This window comes from Myxocyprinus asiaticus, chromosome 34 (assembly GCF_019703515.2).
Source record: "Myxocyprinus asiaticus isolate MX2 ecotype Aquarium Trade chromosome 34, UBuf_Myxa_2, whole genome shotgun sequence".
Classification (NCBI taxonomy): domain Eukaryota; kingdom Metazoa; phylum Chordata; class Actinopteri; order Cypriniformes; family Catostomidae; genus Myxocyprinus; species Myxocyprinus asiaticus.
This window is the reverse complement of record NC_059377.1, coordinates 17,091,812-17,117,545: the sequence shown is the minus strand read 5'-3', so window position 1 is coordinate 17,117,545 and position 25,734 is coordinate 17,091,812. Positions and strand designations below refer to the sequence as shown.

General features: G+C 36.8%; 1 protein-coding gene across 4 annotated transcripts in view; it reads right to left on the bottom strand.

The window, feature by feature from the left end:
• LOC127425738 (ataxin-1-like) overlaps window positions 1–25,734 on the bottom strand; it is a 391,578-nt gene that overhangs the window by 270,181 nt on the left and 95,663 nt on the right. For all 4 annotated transcript variants that reach the window (XR_007894662.1, XM_051671997.1, XM_051671996.1 and 1 more), the window contains one exon: window positions 18,416–18,526. The gene's annotated coding sequence lies outside the window, so the exon portion shown is untranslated. The remainder of the gene's footprint in view (window positions 1–18,415; window positions 18,527–25,734) is intronic.

Below are 25,734 nucleotides of genomic sequence, written 5' to 3'. Positions count from 1 at the left end.
ATGTAAATTCTACTCATAGAATGAGGCATAAAACATTAACCTAGTTTCCATCCATTTTTCGCGCTGTTTTGTTATTGACAAAGTGAAAATGCGTAAAAAAAAGTTTGCGAAATTTGCCGTCTGCTGCTTGTTTCCATTCAAATGGACTTTTTTCAATAAAAATGGTGAGCATGATGACGTCATGCTTAAAAAAAAACACTTTGTCGTATAAGTTTTGGTTTATCGCAAAAAAAATCTGCCCTTAAGCCATTTCTACATAGAAATGTGTGTATCTAAACAATTATTATTTTTGGGAGTGATTTGACCCTGATCAGACATGTTTCTAAGCAGGTGTTTACATAAAATGCATAACTGTGTTCAAAAACACTTAGATGAAGCACAATGGAATGAAACAGAATGCAGGGGTCTCGTGAAACAATTGGACACAACAGATGTGATACAACAGCCAAAGACATCTGCCAAAGGTTGCCAACTTTTTGCCACGTGAATATGGAACGCTTAAGCATTTTGAGCACTTCAATATGGGACAGGCATCCCCCTCAAACGTTTTAACATTCTGGACATTTTGCCGTACGGGACGTCATCATTTCAGCCAAAATATGGGATGTACTGGCTAATACAAGAAACTTGGCAACCCACGTCCATCTGAATGTGCTGTTTAAAAGGGGATGCAACTTTGAGGGTTTTACTGTGTAAACTGTCTATTAGCTAAAGCACAGCACTCTGTCAGCATGTTAATTAAAGAACTGCAGCTAAAAATATCAAAACTGAAAAAAAAAATAAAAATAAAAAAAACATTTAGTTAACTTCACTAGTTGACTAGTCAGTTGTTGGACAGCAACTCCAACTAGTCAACCACTGTGACCCAGCCCTAGACACGAGCTCACTTGTCCAATTGAGCACCAAAGTTCAGCATGTGGTAGCAGTTGTTCTATCCACTACAGTAGGCTACAGCTTTATATACATTATACATTTCTATTTCAAGACTAATTCTTTATGTAACTGCTGTTGATGGTACTTTTATCATAGTGGCACCTCAAGCCTTTAACCAAACAATATATAACAAACATCTCTCACTCCTTTTATTGTGTGTCCATGAAAACAATGTCTTTACACCTATGGAAATGTACACACAGCTGGCTGGCTGGACCAAGGTAAGAGCTTTCTGCTTTAATGCACATCAACAGACACTCCAAACATTGTCCTTTTGCATAAAAGAGCAGCATACACTGTTAAAACAAACAACCACACAGCACAAACCTCAGAGCTACAACCAATTATCAGGACTGTACTGCTGAGAAGACCAACCTCCACAATTCCACTTACAGTACTGCTGTATCACATAGAATCCATTAAGAAGTTCAGAGCTCAGAAAATGGACCTCCAATGAACATACATACACAATCAGACACAGTCACCAAAGCACAGCATGCCGAAGAGTATCTGTGAGTGCAGGGCCGCAGGGTTTTGAGGGACTGGTGTTGCTTCACTTTGTGGCAAAATGGAAAGGGACGACGTGCAGTTGTGCTTGGTGTGGCCTTGGTTGACTCCAGTGTGGTTAAGGGGTGCCGGCCTAACAAAGACAGGCTGAAGGGCCAGTTTGAGGATACGACTGCAACACAGGGCAGGAACAACACATGCAAGATTGACTCAACACGTCTTGAGCACACCAAGTCTGGGACAGAAACTTGATAGTGGCCCCAAAATCTATATACAATATAAATGTCACTGCATTAGACAACAAAATATAAAAGTAAGTTGCATTTGCAAACAAATCATGCTAGATCTTTTTTCAGAACTAACTTTTTATAACTGCTAATACAACTGAACCCCTTCCAGTTCTGAGAGGGCTGACTAGAGGGTAATCCCATTCAAGAAGTAGATCACTGGTCAAGCTAAATTGTAACGTATTGTGCTGTGATCTTTCTGTGACCTCATAAGACCCTGCAAGATCAACAGAGCGATATCCAGGGCTTGACATTAACACCCGCCCACCCGCCAAATGCATGTAGAAATCGGCAGTGGTATCGGTACTAGCCCCTTTGGCGGGTCACGTTTTCAGGGTTTTTCCTGCATTGAAAATTCTGTGAATGTCAGGCCACTGCTAAAGTAAACTGAATTGTATTCATCTCATTTCAGCATTTATACGCACTACACATGCCTGTCATATCTGACATGGACATGTGTGCGGTCCGAATAAAGCACAGTCTCACGTGAGCCACAGCAGCACACACCAGCGTGCTGATAGATAGTCAGAGGTCTGGGATAGCACAGAGCGGAACTTAAGTTAGTCAATCGGGCTTCGCCCGATATTGCATCAGAGACCACAAAACTTAAGTGACCCGTTTGAATTCTCCAGAGAATGCTATACATTAAAGCACTATATGCAAGAAGTCAAACCTCTCAAACTGCTAGACTGCCCTGACATTAAAAACAGCACTAACGAGGTAAAGAGGAGACAAACATGAATTATCAGTTATTACAACTGTGAAAGTAGTAGTAAAAGGTCTTCTAGTTTGGCCTATTAGGTTTTTTTTTTATTTTTATTTTTTTATCAAAAATACTATAGTTCATTTTTTGAAAGACTATCTACATTGACCTAACCATGGTAATCAGGAGCCATATTATTACAAAAGCCACTGTTAAACAATGGAAGAACAATGGTAAATGTTCAAAAAGACAAGAACAATTTAGAATACAGGGATTCAAATCTGGACTTCCATGAATTATGGACAAATAATTGACAAAGTTATCCTCTTGTTCAATCATATTCCTGCTTTAACTGGCCATGTTTGTCTTCAGATATTCAAAGAGATAACTTCAATCATTAGGCCTGTGTCCTGCTAAACTTATATCATTCTCATTCAAATAAAATGTCCAAACAAATGCATGCAGTTACAGTCTCCAGTTACCTATATACGTTTTCGCAAAGCAGGGGATTTTGGCTAGTGAAAATGATGAGTGGCTAGTGACTTTGCAACACTAATACCCAAAAAATGAATGTCAAGCCCTGGTAATATCTCCCATCCATGAGTGGTATTTTAACAGTCCTGTCATCATTAATTTGTGGCGAATTAAAACATTTGGATAACACAGGTAGTAAATAGAGAGTGATAAATGAGTGTGTTGGCCCATTCCCCCCACACAGACCAGCTCTACTGTGAACAGCAAGAAACCCGATAGCATGAGAATCACATGACCTGGTGTGGATGGTGAGAATAAGATGAGAGAGAGGTGATTCAGATAAAAATGGCCTGGTCTGGACCACATCAAATGTCCAGCAGACTCCTGACAGTACTTTAGGTTTATGTAAGAGCTGGACAAATATACACAACCTTTTATTCTTGGAACTGATAAAACACATTTAGGGCCAAATTGAAGAGATAGTAGGTTGATAGTTCTTCAGCTGTTATCTGTCTGTGCTTACCGAAATTCGAACCACTGCCCCCAGTGGCCGAATCGGGAAGTGTTGATGAACTTATGAGCATGTGTGACCGCCAGTTTCCAGGTGAAATGTCATAGTGGATGTAAAGTGAGTTGTGGTTTTACTTGTAAATTATGTAATACAGTCAACAGGAATGCACATTTTACTAACCATACGGCCTAACCCAAACCCCAACCATAAACCTAACCATCAGTGGAGTAAAAATATAATATTGTTAGTCATGTTGACAAAGAACCCACAAGTTTAACCAGGCACTAAATGCACATAAATAGAGCTGGGCTGTGAGCATTTAAAAAAGAAGTTGTAATTTTTTACTGCAAACTTTGCCTTTCTATGTAAATTAGTCTCACAATAGATTTGGGTTTTTTCAAAAAACTGCCACAATTGACGTTGCACTATAACTGCTTGCGAAAAGCAGGTGGTAAACAGAACTGTATTTAAAAGAGATTCTTGTATACATTTTCTAACAATCATGACAGCAGTAATTCATCAAATGACTATCAAATGAGTGAAAAGATTATTATGACTGGGCATATACAGTACTGTGCAAAAGTGCACATAAGATGTTTCACAAAAGCATTTGTAAGATGGTTATTTATATCTTCAGCTTTAATGTCAATAGGAAATATACATTTTAGACTCCCAAACATTCCTTTTGCAAATATAATAGGACAGAAAAGAAGAAAAGGGAACTCTGCAACAGATGGCATGACCCCAACAGAGCCCCCCACTGAACATCAAGTTAGTCTGGGATTACATGAAGAGATGGAAGAAATGGAGACAGCTTAAATAGATGGAAGAACTGTGGTGAATTCTCCAAGATGCTTGGAAGGTCCTATCTGCCAACAACCAAGAAAAACTGTGTCCAGGTGTACCTATGATAATTGGTGCTGTTTTGAAGGCAAAGGTGGTCACACCAAATATTGATTTAGCTTGTTTTATGTTTACTGCACCTTGTATGACGTTAATTGATAAATGAAAACTATTTATGGCATTATTTTTGAAGACACCCACACAATGCAACAGTTTTCACAAGTGCCTAAAACTTTTGCACAGTACTGTATCCAAAAGAGTGGTGTAGTTGCATTGTAGTGCGCATTGGCAGCATTTTAAATAGCCGATTCAGTTGCCTGGATTACAGTGACGGAGTGATTCTGTGCAAGCCTAGATAAATATGTCATATCGAGGTAGTCTGCTGCATCCTCCACAGCCTAGACCTCAGAACGACTTACAAGCTGGGGAATTACGTTGTGCAAATTTCTTGAAAAAAAAAAAAAAAAACATTTTGAGGCCGTGTTTGTGCTGTTACCTGATATGCATTATTATTTAAGTGAAATGTGTGCTAAAACAATGCAGACAGCATGTGCAAATAAATGATGCTATCAGCTATCGCAATTCATTCTCAGTGAATTCCACTCTTAAAGGTATAGTTAACACAAAAATGAAAATACTGTCATCTCCCTCATGTTGTCTTGTACCCATATGACTTTCTTTCTTTTTGACAATTGTTGACGCTCCTCTTTTTTCCATACAAGAAAAGTAAATGGGGACTGAGGGACTTCTTTTGTGTTACACGAAAGAAGGAAAGTCAACATAAATGATGACAACATTTTCATTTTGGGGTGAACTATACTTTTAATGTTTTTCTGAAAGCATCATGGATTTTTTTACAGTACGTTTTGATATCTACTGTTTCATAAACTTTGTATTTGATGTGGGTTGCAAAGCAAGATATTGCTGATTTTTCATCAGTGAGTTAAACTCAGGTTTGACATTGCCTTTATGTGACCTGTGTATTAATGGAAAAATAAAGAACCAACATTTCTCAGAAATGTATTTTGCCATCTCACATTGATTGTTTGCCTTGACCCTGTTTACAACGTAAGATGAAGTTTAAAAAACCTCCATGAACCTGAATGTTTCTACCCCAACAAAACATGCACTCAGTAACATATCAGGGTTAACTTCAGTAGAAAATGAGTTTGTAATGCAACTCGTAACATGACACAACAAATGAATTGTGTGTCTTTTGCATCTGACCTCGAAGCTGCCCTGAGCTCATCCACACACGCACATCTGGTCACCTTTCACACACATCATCAATTCCTTTGCTTCTTGGAACTTGTATGGATGTATAATATAACATGTAATTGGTTTTCTCAGAAGTATTGAGGCTTCTGTATCCACTAACAGTCTGGCTTGAGGCTTAATTTAGCATGTAACTAAATAGTTTTAAGATAACATCAGAATGTACTGTATGTCTAGTTTGTTGGAATGTTAATCCTTGTAAAAACAATGTTCAGTGTTCTGGACCAAAACTGTTCTGTATAGTCCCTGAATGCATGTATTGAATTCAAACTGTTTGCACAGGAGTCTGACCTCTTAACCTAATCTGTCCTCAGACATATGACCTCCTCCACCTGAGAATAAGAGCAACACTTGTTTGGGTTGAGACAGAGCTTAAATGTACCAGTAAAGAGACTCAGATTAAAATAGCAAACACAAACATTTGTGCTCCTAAGCCTACAATAGCCATTCAGTGCAAGAGTTTGTTTGGATAAAGGATAAGAGTGTGTTTGTGTGTGTATTAAGAAAGCATATATTATTAGAGTGTGCATTAGTGTATTCTTGAGTAGCAAACCACAAGCACTACAGCTGTTTTCCAGATTCACCACAGCCAAGAGGGAATAATTCCAGTTTTTTGGCTGATTTGCTCTGTTGTAGTCTACCTGCTGAAAAGACCAGGGTATGTTGTGTTTATGTGGTGCTGGTCCCCCAGCAAGGATGCTGGACCAGCTAGATTTTGCTGGTGAAAAGCATGGCTATGCACTAGCTAGACCAGCACCAAACCAGCATAAATCAGCCTATACCAGCATGGAAATTGCCAGTACCCTATACCAGTGCAGCAAACTCTGTTCAATTGATATACAGTATGGCCTTTTTGTACCAGATACAACATTAAGTCTGTAACTCCACCTACAGCTAAACCCCTGCAGTCTGACATCTGATTTTGGACTTTCAGTCAGAAAGCGCAGGGTCAGAGTTCAGCTGAGTTTTGAGTTCATATTTTATGTTTTCTTCTTTCACCTTGTCTTCCTTTGGTTTCAGAGAAGGGTCATATCACAGCATGTCTGAGAGCTGAATGTTTATTCCTCTGACCTCCTTTCAATGTTTAAGAACTTTTGACTTTCAAGTTGTTCCAGTGAATGAGGGCCAATGTGCTTAGAGAAATGTTTATTACAGCAGTCTGTGGATAAGCTTGTGCAATGCTGTACACTGCAATAGCCTTGAACTGCCATTCGAAACTGTTTATTCATTTATACAAAATAAATTGATATATGGTATGTGTCTGCATGTGAATGTTTAAAATTAAATATGTATGAGCAGGAGGATCTAGCATATTGAATTGCAAAATAATAAACAATAGTCCTAATAGACAAGTACTTTTACCTTCGATACTTAAGTAGATTCAAAAGAAAGTACTTTTGTACTTTTACTAAAGTGGAAATTTAAGTAGTAAATAAAGTAATTTTACTTTCACTGGAGTAATATTTAATTAGGTTATCTCTACTTTTACTTGAGTACAGGATTAGTGTACTTCGTCCACTAATTACATTTTTTGACTAAATTAATATAGTGTTTTGCTTTTTTAGGGCAGTATAAGTAATGCCCTGATATGCTTTTTCAGGAGTAAAAATAAGTTCTAAACAGCTGAGCAACGGTATACTGTTTGCAAACATTCAGACACCCGCCACACCACTGTGGGAGGCGTTTAGAAGTACATTTACACTGGTGGCCAAAAGTTTGGAATAATGTACAGATTTTGCTCTTATGGAAAGAAATTGGTACTTTTATTCACCAAAGTGGCATTCAACTGATCACAATGTATAGTCAGAACATTAATAACATGAAAAATTACTATTACAATTAGATTTGTTTTTTGTTTTTTTTGAAATTTTTTTGAAATTTTTAAACTATTTCAAAGAGTTCAACAAAAAAAATCATCCACATGCAGCAATGACAGCTTTGCAGATCCTTGGCATTCTAGCTGTCAGTTTGTCCAGATACTCAGGTGACATTTCACCTCCACGCTTCCTGTAGCACTTGCCATAGATGTGGCTGTCTTGTCACACACCTTACAATCTAGCTGATCCCACAAAAGCTCAATGGGGTTAAGACCCATAACACTCTTTTCCAATTATCTGTTGTCCAATGTCTGTGTTTCTTTGCCCACTCTAACGTTTTATTTCTGTTTTTCTGTTTCAAATGTGGCTTTTTCTATACAATTCTCCCCATAAGGCCTGCACCCGAGTCTTCTCTTTACTGTTGTACATGAAACTGGTGTTGAGCGGGTAGAATTCAATGAAGCTGTCAGCTGAAGACATGTGAGGCGTCTATTTCTCAAACTAGAGACTCTGATGTACTTATCCTCTTGTTTAGTTGTACATCTGGCCTTCCAAATCTCTTTCTGTCCTTGTTAGAGCCAGTTGTCCTTTGTCTTTGAAGACTGTAGTGTACACCTTTGTATGAAATCTTTCAAGCATTGCATAGCCTTCATTCCTCAAAACAGTAATTGACTGACGAGTTTCTAGAGAAAGCTATTTCTTTTTTGCCATTTGTGACCTAATATTGACCTTAATACATGCCAGTCTATTGCATACTGTGGCAACTCAAAAACAAACACAAAGACAATGTTAAGCTTCATTTAATGAACCAAATAGCTTTCAGCAGTGTTTGATATAATGGCAAGTGATTTTCTAGTACAAAATTAGCAATTTAGCATGATTACTCAAGGATAAGGTGTTGGAGTGATGGCTGCTGGAAATGGAGCCTGTCTAGATTTGATCAAAAATTACTTTTTTCAAATAGTGATGGTGCTGTTTTTTACATCAGTAATGTCCTGACTATACTTTGTGATCAGCTGAATGCCACTTTGGTGAATTAAAGTACCAATTTCCTTCCGAAATAGCAAAATCTGTACATTATTCCAAATTTTTGGCCACCAGTGTAAATATGAGGACGCTACATATAAAACCTTAAAAATTTGTTATCAATGACTTTTTGCCTCATTCTTTGAGTAGAAGTCACATGAGGTCAGTAAAAGAAGCTTTTTTAACCACTCGATGATGATTTAAAATAATATATATGCAGTAGATAATGTTTAATTTGTTGTTTACATTGTGAATTCACAATACTAATGCGCTAACACGCTATACGTGGCCATAATATGTGCCGATTACACTCTGTTATTGTAATTTATAATGACACTGATACTACTGCAAAGATGGGTGTATTAGAATGCTAATGTACAGAATACAGACAAAAGAATGGTTATGTTGTGTGAATGGCTTTCGCTGCAGATGGCATAGATAGAATGGGCACGAGAGTATTTGAGTAGATTTGATTCCTTTCGTAGACTAATTCAACAAAAACAACAACAACAAAAAAAATTAAAAACAAAAATGACATGTTCTTGGAAAATGTCTCTATGCAAACATTTGTACTGATGTAGAATATTTGCACGATAATAACTGCATGTTGGTGTGTTCATGTTGAATACTGACTGAACAACGTACACAAAGTAGTAGGTGGAGCTTCAGGTCACACCTACCAATGACGTGGACCAATGGCAGTAACGTGTTTAGCAGCGGGTTAGAAGTTTTCCTAAAAGTTCACCCAGGATAGCTGTTACGAACCACCAAAACGAACACAAAAACACCTTCTTGTTGGCCAGATTTTTTTCTAAATGACATCATACCTGTTCGTTTTTGCGATTTCATATTAAGTATATTGGGGCCTTAAGCCATTTCTAGGTTAATATTCTCGAAAAAGTGTTAACACTTTGGATCTGTTATGTTTTCAAAACTTTGTTCTTTCTGTTTGAGCATCCCCACCAGCCCATTGCAACACTGGCTCAACCAACGGCGTGAGTTTTGGTTGGGCTATCTGTCTCTCTCCAACCAATGACAGGCGGGGGGTTTTTTGGGAAACCTGTTTGAAAACAAAAACAATAATTCCATTGGGTGATTCTAATGGCGAAGACGACACTGGCAATTAATAGAGACTCACTTAAAAGATTAAAAAGGACCCAAAAGTATAAAAGTAGTCCATGTGACTCAATCATCATATTCCAAGCCAACATTTTCCCTGAAAAATTATCAACATTTTTCACAGTGCCTTCAGAAAACTTGGAATATGACGCAAAAGCCAAATGGAATACTTTTATGATACTTTTAGGTCCTTTTTTAAGTTTTAAAGTGAGTGCTATTGACTGCCATTGTATTATAAAGGCAGACCAGGATATTCATTCATATTAAAAAAAAAAATCCTTTTATGTTCCACATAAGAAAGAAAGTCATTCAGGTCTGGATCGACAGAATAACAGAATTTTTTAATTTGGGTGAACTATTTCTTTAAGAGAACGAGTGAAAAAGCATCAGCATGGAAAAGTGTACGAACAGGTGCGGCGTGCACATCTTTGGCAATGGCCGACAACGTAGACGTGTGATTGCGAGGTGCTTTTGTGTTCACTCCTAGTAATTTATTCATTCTCTCTCTCTCTCTTTCTAGAAAGTGTTTTACTGAGATCCCAGTGTGAAAGGACACAGTTTTTAGTGCTGAGGGGGAGAGAGACTCAGGCACAATGGAATGCCACTGCTAGTCCTGCCAAGAACACTTTTCCCATGCGCCGGGGAGCCAAGACTTTCCCCAGCAGCCAAGAATAGCACTGCTGTCCTCGCACACTCACCAAAGTCACACACACATACACACACACACACACACGGCCATGGCTTTTGCAGCATCACGCCACCAGATCTTCAAATGATTTATGTGTGCAGTATGCACACCTGAGAAAAATATTAAAAAGACTTCAATTGACAAAAAGATAAAGATCACAGATGGCTGAATGCTTTTATAAGCATACCGCACTTTGATCTTACGGCCTTTTAATAATGACATCATTCCATCGTACCATATCTATGAGCTTCGATGCATTCCAAAGGGCTAAGTGCAAAGATACCAATTTCGTAAAAATAAATCAATCTCTCCATGTTAACTTAAGGGCAGGTTTTAAAGAATTTGTCTTCTGTGGACTAGGCAACTGAATACTTAGGAAAATCATATTGCAGAACCCCACCTTTGTCACATTAATACTTAACAAAACATTGGGATGTTCAGAACGCATTAGGACTTAGAGTGGGATGAATTGCTATGCTTCACCATGCACACTAAGTGGCCAGTGACCTTTTACTGGAGGTGAGCTTTTACTCTAAAAGCCCCTGATTGGTTAGAGGAGCCCTTGGCATAGTAGAGCTGTCTGAGCTAAAAAACTGAGAGAGTTAAAGAGACAGAGAGAAAACAGACAGGGAGAAAAGAGGCTCAGGTCAGGAAGTACTAATTTCTGTATGTCTCTGTTAATTACCCTCAAAATTAGCTCATATCAAGCATTTTACATGCCTGTCCTTGAGCTAGTTCAGTCTTTGCCTGTGTCTCTATTTTCATGCTTTCTCCTTTTATATTCCCAGACCAATATTCCTGAACCCAGTTCTCTTTTTTTTTTTTTTTTTTTGATGCCAAGGACATAAAAAATAAAAGGCAGCTATGTATTTTCATATATTTCAACATTTAAACAGTGAGAAAAATAGTAAGCCTGATATAAGCTAGATGTTGTTTACAAAATTAAATAATTGTCATTTATATTGCTGTTGTAATGAATCTATTAGTACCATTGAACGTGTGTATGTTTCAAGGGAGAGAAGAACAAATTATAAATATTTTTTTTACAGAAATATATAAAGATTTTGTTTTTATTGTTTACAGTTAAGAACTATGTTTGTCAATAGAAATAAAAATAATGGTGTTTGAATAATTGTGCATTGACCTGCTGATAATAAACAGAGTCACAATGCACATTCAACCAGCAGGGGGAGCTCATAGGGTTCATTCACACTACCAGTCCAGAAGACAGACACAAGTAAATGATATATGAACACAAAGGCAATTGCATTATCCAAACTTGCACTGAAAAGAATTCACCTTCTTTACTATAAACAAGAGCAAACAATAGTTCGGTATTGGGCATGCAATGCACTTGAATTATGTATTATAGAGAAAGCAAAACTAAGACTTTTAATAACATAGGCCTGATAACATACACAAACACACACACACATCACATAGATGAGTGTATTATTGTGAAGAGGATACCACTGATGTTTGCATGCTCTGTTTCTGAACCACTGCTACATGCTATAGTATACAGTAAACCTACGTGTTACAGTATGCCTGTAACGTGCTTAAAGCATGAATCATTAACTCCGTGTTGTCCCATGCGGTTTCTGAGTAGCCGAGTGGCTCACATGGAAGAAACTAGCTTTTTTTCCCCTTGAGGTGTTTTACGTGAAAGCGTGCCTTTCAGAGCCAGCTGTGTTGTTTGGTAAACAACAGCCCTGTTGCTAGGCAGACCTGTATTATTGCTCCACCAATCAGAAGCCGAGTTGATGGGTGAGTAGGACACAGCTTAAGCAAGAGTTATTTTTTATAATCGTGCTGCAGATAATGTCACTACACAAGTAGTAAAATACGACAGAAACAAAGGTCACATGTATCTGATGGCGTAACACTGCATTTGTGACAGTGGTGTGTGGTGGATTTCTGAAATGAGAAGGCAAATCCTCTCTCTGTGTTTTTGACCTTTTAGCTGATTACAAAAAAAACATGCTCCATTTTTATGACCATTTTTTTTATACATTTATATTAACATACTATTTATTAAAATAAGTTTAATATCTAAATCTCAAGGTTTTTTTACATTAAAATACAAATACAAAAATAACTGCAATAATAAAGAATAATTTTTTATGAAGCTTTTATTGGTTACACAGTTGTCACGTTTTTAGACTACTTCTCATTTGTGACCTGTTGAGAGCATCGGCATTATCACATTGACATGGTAATCAGCCAGTCATAGCGGGATGAAGACACTAGTTAATCTTAAATTGAGTAATATTTGTTTTGTTTTTGTACTGTCCAGTATGGAAATATATTAATGACAAATGTTTTTGACACAAACATGCATGTCAGATTGCACTAATTGAATAAAAAGCACTGCATTAACAGGGCAGTTTTAGGGGATGCAATTTAACATTGTTGTATATTTAAGCTGTAAATTAATATTTCAATTAAAAACTAGGCAACATTAAAAATTCAATAATAAATATAGCTGCAAGCAGCAATGATGGGCCTAAGCACAACTGGTCCATTTCCACCTGATGGCTTTCGGAAAACAATGCAAGGTTTACACATGCATTTGGCATTTGACATTATTCTTAACAATTTTGATTAAATATAAGAGGACTATTTTAAAGTCTGTTGTAAGAGCCACACTTCCTGCTGCCAGGTGGTGGTGCTATGACCGTGACCCAAAATAGTCAAATCCATGTAATAAGTCCCCAAGACTAAACATACATCTCAATTTTGATCTAAATCACACATTGCACACAGAAGATATGTTTCCTGTTTCCCTTTTTTCACCATTAATTTAATGCCTCGCCATGGCAACACTGTTCGATATATCAAAATTGTTTGCAATTTAGCATCTTCAATGTCTTGACATAATGTTGTCTAAATGTTGTGTCTCATGAATCACCTAGGAGGAGTATTTAAAAGTTCAGAGACTGCAATATTAAAAAAATCCAAAATTGCCGACATCCTGTTGGGCAGACCTAATGTCTATAATTATGAAAGTTCTCTGGCTTGATGAGAACTATATACATGCCAATTTTGGTGACTGTAGGTGAAAAAGGGGGCGCTACAGAGGCCATCTTACACTCCCATTTTAAACCTGTTAACTGTCACTGGCCAACAGGTGGGCCGTTTGAGTGTGGCTAAAAAACAAATGCTTTGTTTTATATCAAAAACTTAATCAGTGTTCACATACTTGGTATCAATAAATTTAAAAACTCAACTTTCATCTTCTGCAGTCTATTTTGCAATTAGAACATTACAGTGAAAAAATATTTTAAATTGTTAAAGAGTGCATTTTTAAAACATGCAACATCTGAGTGACAATAGTCTACTTACACTGGGGTCCAAAAGTTTGGAATAATGGACAGATTTTGCTCTTATGGAAAGAAATTGGTACTTTTATTCACCAAAGTGGCATTGAACTGATCACAATGTATAGTCAGGACATTAATAACGTGAAAAATTACTATTACAATTAGAATTGTTTTTTTTTTTCAGAACTTCTTAAAACTACTTCAAAGCGTTCTTATCAAAAATCCTCCACGTGCAGCAATGATAGCTTTGCAGATCCTTGGCATTCTAGCTGTCAGTTTGTCCAGATACTCAGGTGACATTTCACCCCACGCTTCCTGTAGCACTTGCCATAGATGTGGCTGTCTTGTCGGGCACTTCTCACACACCTTACAGTCTAGCTGATCCCACAAAAGCTCAATGGGGTTAAGATCCATAATACTCTTTTCCAAATATCTGTTGTCCAATGTCTGTTTCTTTACCAACTCTAACCTTTTCTTTTTGTTTTTCTGTTTCAAAAGTGTCTTCTTCTTTGCAATTCTTCCCATAAGGCCTGCACCCCTGAGGCTTTTCTTTACTGTTGTACATGAAACTGGTGTTGAGCGGGTAGAATTCAATGAAGTTGTCAGCTGAGGACATGTGAGGTGTTTATTTCTCAAACTAGAGACTCTGATGTACTTATCCTCTTGTTTAGTTGTACATCTGGGCCTTCCACATCTCTTTCTGTCCTTGTTAGAGCCAGTTGTCCTTTGTCTTTGAAGACTGTAGTGTACACCTTTGTATGAAATCTTCAGTTTTTTGGCAATTTCAAGCACTGTATAGCCTTCATTCATCAAAACAATGATTGACAGACGAGTTTCTAGAGAAAGCTGTTTCTTTTTTGCCATTTGTGACCTAATATTGACCTTAATACATGCCAGTCTATTGCATACTGTGGTAACTCAAAAACAAACACAAAGACAATGTTAAGCTTCATTTAATGAACCAAATAGCTTTCAGCTGTGTTTGATATAATGGCAAGTGATTTTCTAGTACCAAATTAGCAATTTAGCATGATTACTCAAGGATAAGGTGTTGGAGTGATGGCTGCTGGAAATGGGGCCTGTCTAGATTTGATCAAAAATTACTTTTCAAATAGTGATGTTGCTGTTTTTTTTACATCAGTAATGTCCTGACTATACTTTGTGATCAGTTGAATGCCACTTTAGTAAATTAAAGTACCAATTTCCTTCCAAAACAGCAAAATCTGTACATTATTCCAAACTTTTGTCCGCCACTGTATATCAACCTAAAATGTGGAACAGATCTGGATTAGACATATGGCTTTGATTTTCTAATATTTTTTACATTTCAGATTATATATTTAGTATATTTTATTTACATCAAAATGCAGAACATTTTCATTACAATAAACTTAGACTCCTATAACTTATTTGTATTTCACTTTAAAAACTGCTTTTCACTTGCACAACAAACTTCCAAGTGTCTTATTTAAAAAGAGACCAGGCTTAAGTCTGTACTCCCTAGCATACATGAGTTACAACCATTTAGTTTACACTTAAATACAGGAAGAAAGAATAACAATGAATGTGTTGCCATGGTTGCCATGGATATTAAATATCCCTTGACAATTTTACATCAGTAATGTCTTGACATTATTCTAAAGTATTTTGAAGCAATTCATGTAAACATAAGCAGGCTATTTCAAAGTCTGTTAAAAGTGCCATACTTCCTGCTGCCAGTTGGTGGCGCTAAGACAGTGACCCACAATAGCCACATCCATGTGATCAGCCCCATGAACAAACAGACAGCACCAATATAATTTAAATCACACAATGCAGGCAGAAAATTTGGGACACTTCCTGTTCCCCACTTTTTCCATTAATGTATTGCCTCGGCATGGCAACACCATTCGATATATCAAAAATCTGCTCACAATTTAGCATCTTCAATGTCTTGTCATAAGGTTGCCTAAATTTGGTGACAGTTACACTGCAGTTCAAAAGTTTGGGGTCACTTGACTGAAATGTTTCTCATGATCTTAAAAACCTTTTGATCTGAAGGCGTATTCTTAAATGTTTCAAATGAGTTTTGTAGACAAAAATATATTTGTGCCAACATATTAATTGATTTCATTACAAAACTAAAATTGTATTTAAAAAGTTTTTTGAAATGGATGACTTTGACCGAAAAATAAAGAAAAGCAGCCAATAAGTGCCAGGCATAGATGGGAACTGTTTACAAAGCAACCCAGGGTGATTACTCAAGAAGTTGGTTGAGAAAATGGCAAGAGTAAATTTCTGCAAATTCTAGGCAAAGGGTGGCTACTATGAAGATGCTAAAATATAACAGTTTTGATATATTTTGGATTTTTATAGTCACAACATAATTCCCAGTTCCATTTCTGTTATTACATAGTTTAGATGACTCACTATTATTCTAAAATGTGAAGAAAAAATTAAAATAAAGAATAAGTGACCCTAAACTTTTAACCAGTAGTGTACATGAATCCCCTAGGAAAAATATTCAAAAGTACAGGGCCTGCAATTTTCAAAAAATAAACATTCAATCCAAAATGGCCGACTTCCTGTTGGGCGGAGCTAATGACAGTAATTCTGAAAGTTGTTAGGCTTGATGAGAACAATACATGTAGCAAATGTGACCATAGAAGAAATTGACCCCACCACTTTTGTCAAAAGGTGGTGCTACAGAGCTCCCCAGCCATGCCCATGTGTTAAATTTTTACCAGGCCTAATGGCCGACAACTCTGATGTGTGTGCAAAATATCATGAAAATTCAAGCATGCCAAGTACCTCAAAAACCTGTGAATATACATAAAAAGGAATAATGACATTTAATGCATTGCCATGGCAACACTATTTAAGATATCAAGAATCCCTTCAGAATTTTAAATCTGTACTGTCTTGACATTATTCAAAAGAAATTTGAAGCAACTCAGGTAAAAATAAGAGGGATATTTCAAAGTCTGTTAAAAGTGCCACACTTCCGCCAGTTGGTGGCGCTATGACATCAATGTGATCAGCCCACAAGGCCAAACATACAGCTAAATTTTGATGTAAATCACACGATGCATGCAGAAGACACTTCCTGTTTCCCATTATCGCATTGCCATGGCAACACCATTTGATATATAAAAAAAAATTACTTTGCAATTTAGCATCGTCAATGTCTTGGCATGATGCCGCCCACATTTGGTACCTGTAACATGAATCCCCTAGGAGGAGTATTTCAAATTCCAGAGCATGCATTTTTCAAACAATCCAAAATAGCCGACATCCTGTTGGGCGGAGCTTATGACTGTCAGAACGTAAATTGTCCGGCTTGATGAGATTTATATATGTACAAAGTTTGGTGACTGTAGCTCAAAAGGGATGTGCTACAGAGCCTTCTCTACACGCCCATGTATGAAATTTGCCAAGACCTAATGGCCGACGACTTGACACGTGTGCAATATTTCATGAGCTTTTGAGCATGTTAAGTGCCCCAAAAGCTCCCTAAATCTTGAATTTTGCTTTTATAAAAATAATAATTATCCTTAGAACAATGGCCTCTGCACTTTCAGTGCTTGGGCCCTAATAATAATCCTTAGAAGAACAATATTCACCACCTATTCCTATATATATATATATATATCTCACACACACACATACACATACAGTGCAGCTCTGGAAAATATTAAGAGACCACTTTCTCTGGATTTACTATTTATAGGTATGTGTTTGAGTAAAATGAAGATTTTTGTTTTATTCTATGAAGTACTGACAACATTTCTCCCAAATTCCAAATATATTGTCATTTAGAGCATTTACTTGCAGAAAATAACAAATGGTCAAAATAACAAAAAAGATGCAGTGTTTTCAGACCTCCAATAATGCAAAGAAAACAAGTTCATATTCATTTTTAAACAACACAATACTAATGTTTTAACTTAGGAAGAGTTCAGAAATCAATATTTGGTGGAATAACTCTTCAACTTTTTAATCACAGCTTTCATGCATCTTGGCATGCTCTCTACTAGTCTTTCACATTGCTGTTGGCTGACTTTATGCCACTCCTGGCATACAAATTCGAGCAGCTTGGCTTTGTTTTATGGCTTCTGGCCATCCATCTTCCTCTTGATCACATTCCAGAGGTTTTCAATGGGTTCAGGTCTGGAGATTGGGCTGGCCATGACAGGGTCTTGATCCGGTGGTCCTCCCTCCACACCTTGATTGACCTGGCTGTGTGGCATGGAGCATTGTTCTGTTGGAAAATCCAATCCTCAGAGTTGGGGAACATTGTCACAACAGAAGGAAGCAAGTTTTCTTCCAGGATAAACTTGTACATGGCTTGATTCATACATCCTTCACGAAAACAAATCTGCCCGATTCCAGCTTTGCTGAAGCATCCCACATCATTTTTATTTGGAATTTGGGAGAAATGTTGTCAGTACTTTATAGAATAAATCTAAAATGTTACTTTTACTCAAACACATACCTATAAATAGTAAATCCAGAGAAATGGATAATTTGTATTCTATTTTTATTATTTGAAAGGGAATTTTCGGTCCATTATATTTCAATTATTATATAATGTACATATATTCCATTATACTTCATTAAATTCGCCTCTAAAATTTCAGTGGTTCAAATTTGATTGGAAATTCAAACTTGAACAAAACTTTGGATAAAGGTGAATATTTAGTTTAGAATTTTTAATTATGACATTTTTGGTTAAATGTTGTCAGTTTCAAAAAAAAAAACAAAACAAAAAAAATTGCAGTCCCAAAAAATGTAAGCATTGCAAGGAATTCAACATGCTTTTTTGTATCAAAGATATTTGCCATTTATAAACTGCCTCCTCGAAGAAAATGCCTCTGATGTGTGTGTGCCTGTTTGTGTGTGTAAGAAAGAGTGTGAAATATCATCATACCTCATTCAGCTTCTACGATCTCCCTCCAGAGTTTCAGAGTGTGTTGCAGCCCATTGAGGTTGTTACAATCCCAACTCAGCACGTGCACTTAGCACAGGCCTGCAGCACAACCTGCGGACACACACACACACACATATTAATAATAAAGACCGTCTGTACAGTCACCAATAGGACACATTCCTACCCTTGTACTCCCATTTCTGTGCTTAGGCAGTGAACTAAACCAGCAATACAGGTATAGCGATAAGTGAACATGATCCACATAAGCCTGAATCAAAACGCCCCAGCATCAGACGTACAGCTGCACTCAGGTGGATTTACTGTAAACACACTCATACTACTGCATCTCTGTCATCTTTCAACATGCTCCACACCCTTTAGACACTCACAACACAGAATAGACCACTATGGAAAACGGTGTAACAAGACAACACAAAGGTGGAGGTGTGGGTGTACAGTGAGTGGGCTCTTTAAATAAAGATGTGTCTCATTAGAGCTGCTTTCAGATCAGTGTCAGTGAGTTCATTCAGGATGTATTTGCTCTTAGACTTTGTTTGGTTTCTTGCAGTAGCCACCTGCGGTATTCCATAAGGCATAAAATAGGGATGACATTGCATCCTCTCACTCGCAGACGGTGCACGATTGGCCATTTATCAGAGATAATAATTCCCCGTTGTGTCGTTTCCAAAATCTACCCACATACTTGGGTAGAATAATGCACATTTTTCTGATAATAGTGATTAAATATTGTGCAAAATGAGTGTTCATTTAGTCTCTAAAATTCTGTTTCTCTTTTGGTGTCTTATGACAGACAGACCGACAGACAGACAGACACAACAAGAGACAGACAGACGGACAGACAGACATTCATACATACATACACTACTGGTCAAAAGTTTTGAAACACTTGACTGAAGTGTTTCTCATGATCTTAAAAATCTTTTGATCTGAAGGCGTATGCTTAAATGTTTGAAATTAGTTTTGTAGACAAAAATATAATTGTGCCACCATATTAATTTATTTCATTATAAAACTAAAATGTAATAAAAAAAAAAGTTTTTGAAATTGATGACTTGGACCAAATAATAAAAAGCAGCCAATAAGTGCCCAACATAGATGGGAACTCCTTCAATACTGTTTAAAATGCATCCCAGGGTGATACCTCAAGAAGTTTGTTAAATCTGCAAATTCTAGGCAAAGAGTGACTACTTTGAAGATGCTAAAATATAACACAGTTTTGATTTATTTGGGATTTTTTTAGTCACAACATAATTCCCATAGTTCCATTTATGCTATTCCATAGTTTTGATGACTTTACTATTATTCTAAAATGTGAAGAATAAAAAATTATAATAAAGAATAAGTGTTTCAAAACTTTTGACCGGTAGTGTATATAGACAAACTGTCAGACTGATAGACAGAACAAGAGACGACAAAGAGAGACAGACAGACATACATACACACACAACGAGAGACAGACAGACAGAACGACAGACAGACAGACAGACATACAGCCATACATAAACAGACCATCAGACAGACAGAACGAGAGACAGACAGAACGAGAGACAGACATAGATAGATGTTTAATTACAGACAGACAGAGAGACAGACAGACAGAATGAGACAGATAGATGTTTAATTAGACAGACAGAAATAGATAGCAGACAAACAGACCATCAGAAAGACAGACCGTCAAGTCAGACAGACATAATGAGACAGACAGAACAAGCAACGGACAGACAGAATGAAATACAGACAGACAAACAAATAGAAATGTTTACAGACAGACAAACAGACAGATAGACAGACAGACAGACATACATACATAGACCGTCAGACAGATCGTCAGACCGACAGATAGACCAGACAGACAGAGAGAATGAGAGACAGACAGATAAATAGACAAATCAAGAGACTGAAAGAACGACAGACAGAACGAGACAGTCAGACAGAATGAGAGATGGACAGACAGACAAATAGATAGATAGAACTTCAGTCAGACAGACCAAGAGACTGACAGAATGGCAGACAGACAGAACGGCAGACAGACAGAACGACAGACAGTCAAACAGACGGACGGACAGACAGATAGACAGATACAAAAGAAAGCCATGTATCATTTTTTCCTGGAGTACTATGTGTGAGATGATTACATTGCAGCAATCTATTTCCAAGTGACATACCCAGAGCTTATGTAAAATTTGTGTTGCAACAAAGTAGATCCACTTTTATTGCTCAAATTTTGGAGCAAATCATGAAGAGGAGAGGTCATGGATTCATGTTAATGTCATTTCATGCTTTCTTTGCAGTTCTTAACTAGTATACACTTCGAGCGACCAATTCTGCAGATTAATTATACTCTGTACTGCTTTGGCATCATTGTATTTTGGCAGACGTGCTGATAAAGCATCATTGACGAGCGAGTGAGCGTGCAAGAGAGAGACCAGACAGATGGTCGCAGCGGGTGGGTGCAGTGAAACTTGTGACAACAGCCATTAGTGCTTCAAGAGTCTAAAAGCGAAGACAGATAGTGGGATGTGTGAACATGTGAATCAGGCAGAGAACGAGTGAGATTCCTGAATGCAATAGAGGAGACAACGAAGACATAAGCGCTGCAGACATTCCACACAAGTCTCTAGAAATACAAACCATGCTGTGGCATCAAAACATGATGCTTTGCTTTGACTCCCAGTTCCGCATGTGCTTGAGAACTGAAGTGTTAGAACAACATGAAATCAGAATTGACCCCATTTTACTCTAAAGTTGGCCTGGTCTTATTGTGTATGATTCACCATTGGACATTATTCTAAAAGGAAAAAAATGTTTGGCTATCTTTGGAATTGCACATTACATTGTGGCATAATGCATACTGTTTTACAAACAATTCATTTAAAAATAGTATAAGCAGCACTGTGCAGAATATGCAGAAAGCAGTAGGCTTATGCTAGTACAGAGCACAAAATTCTGGTTCCAAAAATAAAAATCTAATTCGTTTTTTCCATAGGGCAAACATTTAAGAGAGACTTACCATGAGCTACAGACTTGTTAATCAATGGCATATGCTTCTGTTAAAGTCATCAGTCTGCATTATTTGATCTTCATAAAAAGACATTTTTTTTTAAAATGTTAAATAGTGGAATTCTTGGTGGACAACTACATTACCCATGATCCTCAAGGTAAACGTTTCACCAGACAGACAACTGTGACTTGACTTGAACAATGATACTTGATTTCTACACAAACAATCCTCAACAAAGAACAATGGCAAACATGAGGGCTTAAATACATGGACATGGGCAAACGCATGACAATGACAAGACTAAACTAATAACAAGATAACTAGATACTAAAACATGAACCAATGATATGACAAGACTGATAACAAGTTAATCAAACAATGAACCCAACAACAATGTGCCTTGTTGTTGAATGAAAACAAGGCACATGAACAGGGGAAACACATGACAGGATCACATGAGGGAACAGGAAATCACATGACATGAACCAGGAACTAACTTCCAAAATAAAAGACATGAACACAAAACACATTTAAACATGACAAAAATAATTAAGGCTGAAAGAGTTAGTGGGCACTGTTGCACTCTATTGCATTCTGAACATGGTTTTCATCTTTCATAAGAATGTACTAACTTTCTCTGCCACTGAGAATACTCTTTTCAGCTGACATCACCAAGGCTGTGTGAGAGGGGAAATTTAAAATTAACCAATAATATAAATACTATTAAGCAAACTACCACGCCTTACATTATTTCCTTGGAAATACTTTACAATAAAGAAGTGAACTGTGTCGCCTATGTTGTCTATACGGAATACAAAATAGTTCTTCATTCTTGTTAAAACTCAGTTAAGATTGCCTTGCTGGAATTAATTGTATGACTGACTAAAACTTTGGATAAACTAATAAAAAGTCGCTTTTCCTGCTGGTAAAATGTGATTCATGTGGTCAGTTTTTAATTCGGGGTAATACTCAATCAAAACAACTAGATCTTCAAAAAATTAACAAATTAACTGAAATCAAATGAAGCTTTTTCTGATGTAATATCCTACCTTTGAAAGTCAAGTGTCTATTCCACAACTCAGATCAGCATCATAGCTTTTCTTACAACCATACTGTGAATAATCAGTCAAACACAGTGTTCTGAGGATATGCTACTACAGTGAGAAAATTATTACACCAGGTGCTGTATATCAGTAGTTAACCAAGCATGATACTAATTCCACTGAATCTATTATAAATTTCCAGAAATCTGGGGTTAAAACAAAATCTTGTTGCAGTGATTTATCATATTATTGTGCTTTTTTCAGTGTATGAGAAAAAAAGACACCTTTCTAAAAGCTATTCCTGACACGTTAACTCTTCTGTTTCTTTCTTTTTATGTTTTACAAGTGCTGATGTGTCACGTGGTTGCGGCTGTGGCCACAAGTCATAAACAGCAATGGCATAACTCTTGCAAGCTCAGTATTTTTATGATATACGGTCCACAGTGCAAGCATCATTTACACATTTCCCTGAATGTCACTTTCCTCAATGTTACTATCAGCTGTGGGAGGTCTAGCCGAGGCTGTTTCTGTGTTGAGTAAACAAGACTGCCAGGATAGATCAGGTCAATGATTAAGGTGATATGCACATGCCAGTGTCAGAATTGTTCCCTTTTTTTTTTAAAGGGGGCAATACACTGCCTGGCCAAAAATAAAGGTGCCATTTGGATTTAAATAAGCATATTTATTACATATTCTGAGCCTATGATTGGATCATTATTGCAGTGATTAATATAATAATTATTTTAACCCTAACTGATGCAGTGTGTAGCTTCTCATTTCTTAAACAACCATGTCGGAAGACGTATCCCGTGGTTGTGGAAAAGATGTTACTGTGTTTCTAGAAGGGGCAAATTATTGGCCTCCAAACAACTAAAGGAGATTGAAATCACTGGAATTGGGTTAAGAACTGTCCAACGCATTATTAAAACCTGGAAGGAAAGTGGTGAACCGTCAGCTTCATGGAAGAAATGTGGTTGGAAAAAAATATTGAATAATCGTGATCGGAGATTACTAAAACAATTGGTGAAGTCACATCATAAAAAATCGACAGTAGAACTCACTGCTATGTTTAATAGTGAAAGTAAGAGCATTTCCACACGCACAATGCGATGAGGACTTACAGGATTGGGACTAAACAACTGTGTGGCCACAAGAAAGCCATTTAGTGAGGCTAATTGGAAAAAACGACTTGTGGTCTGATGAGTCCAGATTTACCCTATTCCAAAGCGATGGGCACGTCAGGGTAAGAAGGGAAGCACATGAAGCGATGCACCCGTCATGCACAGTGCCCACTATACAAGCCTCTGGAGACAGTGTTATGATCTGGGGTTGCTTCAATTGATCAGGTCTAGTCTCAGCAACGTTATGCAGCAATAAAATGATGTCAGCTGACTACCGAATGTACTGAATGACCAGGTTATCCCATCAATGGATTTTTTTTTTCTTTTTTGTTGATTTGTTCATGAGAACTGAGAAATTGCTGATTTGTTCATGTTTTTGTGGCCCCCACAAAAATGCGTTTCAGACCTGACTGTCAGGGTACAGAAATTCTGTAGTCTTCATAGTTTTCCCACAGATGTCCTTTCAAACCACTGTAATGTAGCAATCCCTAAACACCTCAGGCCAACACTGTTTCATACTCCACTGAGTGTCTGCAAAACTTCCAAAATATGTCTGAGTGTCTGTGAGCCCAGGAGACATATGATTCCTTCTTTCCTGAGATTGTTCAAATTAATAAAAGCAACTAAAACAAAAAACAAAACAATAAACATATAAAGTAGATATAGCAAGTGACACCAAGTGGAACCCCCTTTCTCAATTCCACATGATTTTTGACAGCAGATTTGAAATGAAATTGCTGTATCTTCTCCATCGTTACTCACCAAATCTTTGTCAGAACACAACAGGTATCAAATTACATTGGTCAAACTGATGACAATGGCAGGGATTCACTGCACAGAACACAGTTGCTCTCAACTCTAGTTCTCAAAGCTTTACTGTGCACATTTCAGAGGAACAGCACTTATTATTAGGAGTGCTTGCTGAGGCAAGCATCATTATTACTATTGCTAATCAGTGCTGGTTGTAATGCATTACTAAGTAATTAATTACTGTAATGAAATTACTTTTTCATTGAAAAAAGTTAAGGGATTATTCTTAATTTTTCAGTGATTTAATTACAGTTACTTCAGATGTAATTGTGTTAAATATTGTATAGAATATAGAACAATTCTATATAAAACGATAGTGAATTTAAAATCGAAATTTAACATCTAATGCTAAAATGTATGTTTTCTAATTTAATGCAGCCCCCTTAAATTCTTTGGCCAGTTCTTGAATAATTTATTTTATTTTATATGATTTATTTGAAAGAATTAAAAGAAAAATGTTATGTCTATCCTTGTATTTTTATCTGATTGAGGTTGCTAAGGGTTTTAGAAAATAATTAGTAATAAGTAATAAGTAATACAACTACTTTTCAGACAGAGTAATTTGTAAAGTAATCTAATTACACTGTAGAAGATGTAATTAGTAGTTAGTAATTAATTACTTTTTTTGATTAACTTACTCAACACTGTTGCTAATACTTACGGTTAGGGGTTTGAACAAACTCCTGACCCTATTCAAGTATTAAACTTCGGCATGTAACTCATCCCACACTGTTTGTAAAACAGACATGAATGATAACTGAATGATGAGGTGTTTATAAGTGATCAAATGTACAGAGCTGTGAAAAAGTATTGTTTTCTAAAATGCTTTAAATATTTATTTATTTTTCACATCAATCTACACTCCATAGCCCATAATGACAAAGCAAAAAACTAAAGTACTGATTTCTTTTGTGTATATCTCTATACTAAATCTATACTAAATTGTTTCAAAAATTCAAACAAAATCTAACATAAAACAAAAACAATCTGAGTAAGAACAAAATAAAGTTTTTAAATGATAATGTTATTTAATGAAGCAAAAAAGTTATCCAATACCAACTGGGCCTGTGTGAAAAAGTATTTGCCCACTTAGTTACTAAATCCCCAAATCTATGAAACTGCATTCATAATGGGGTTCAACTGGACTAGACACATCCAGGCCTGATTACTGCCAGCCCTGTTCAATCAAATCAACACCTTATTAAAACTTTTTCAGCAGCATGAAGTTGGTTAAAAGGTCTCATCCAGTAGCACACTATGCCAAGGTCGAATGAAATTCCAGAAATGATGAGGAAAAAGGTGATTGAAATACATCCGGGAAGG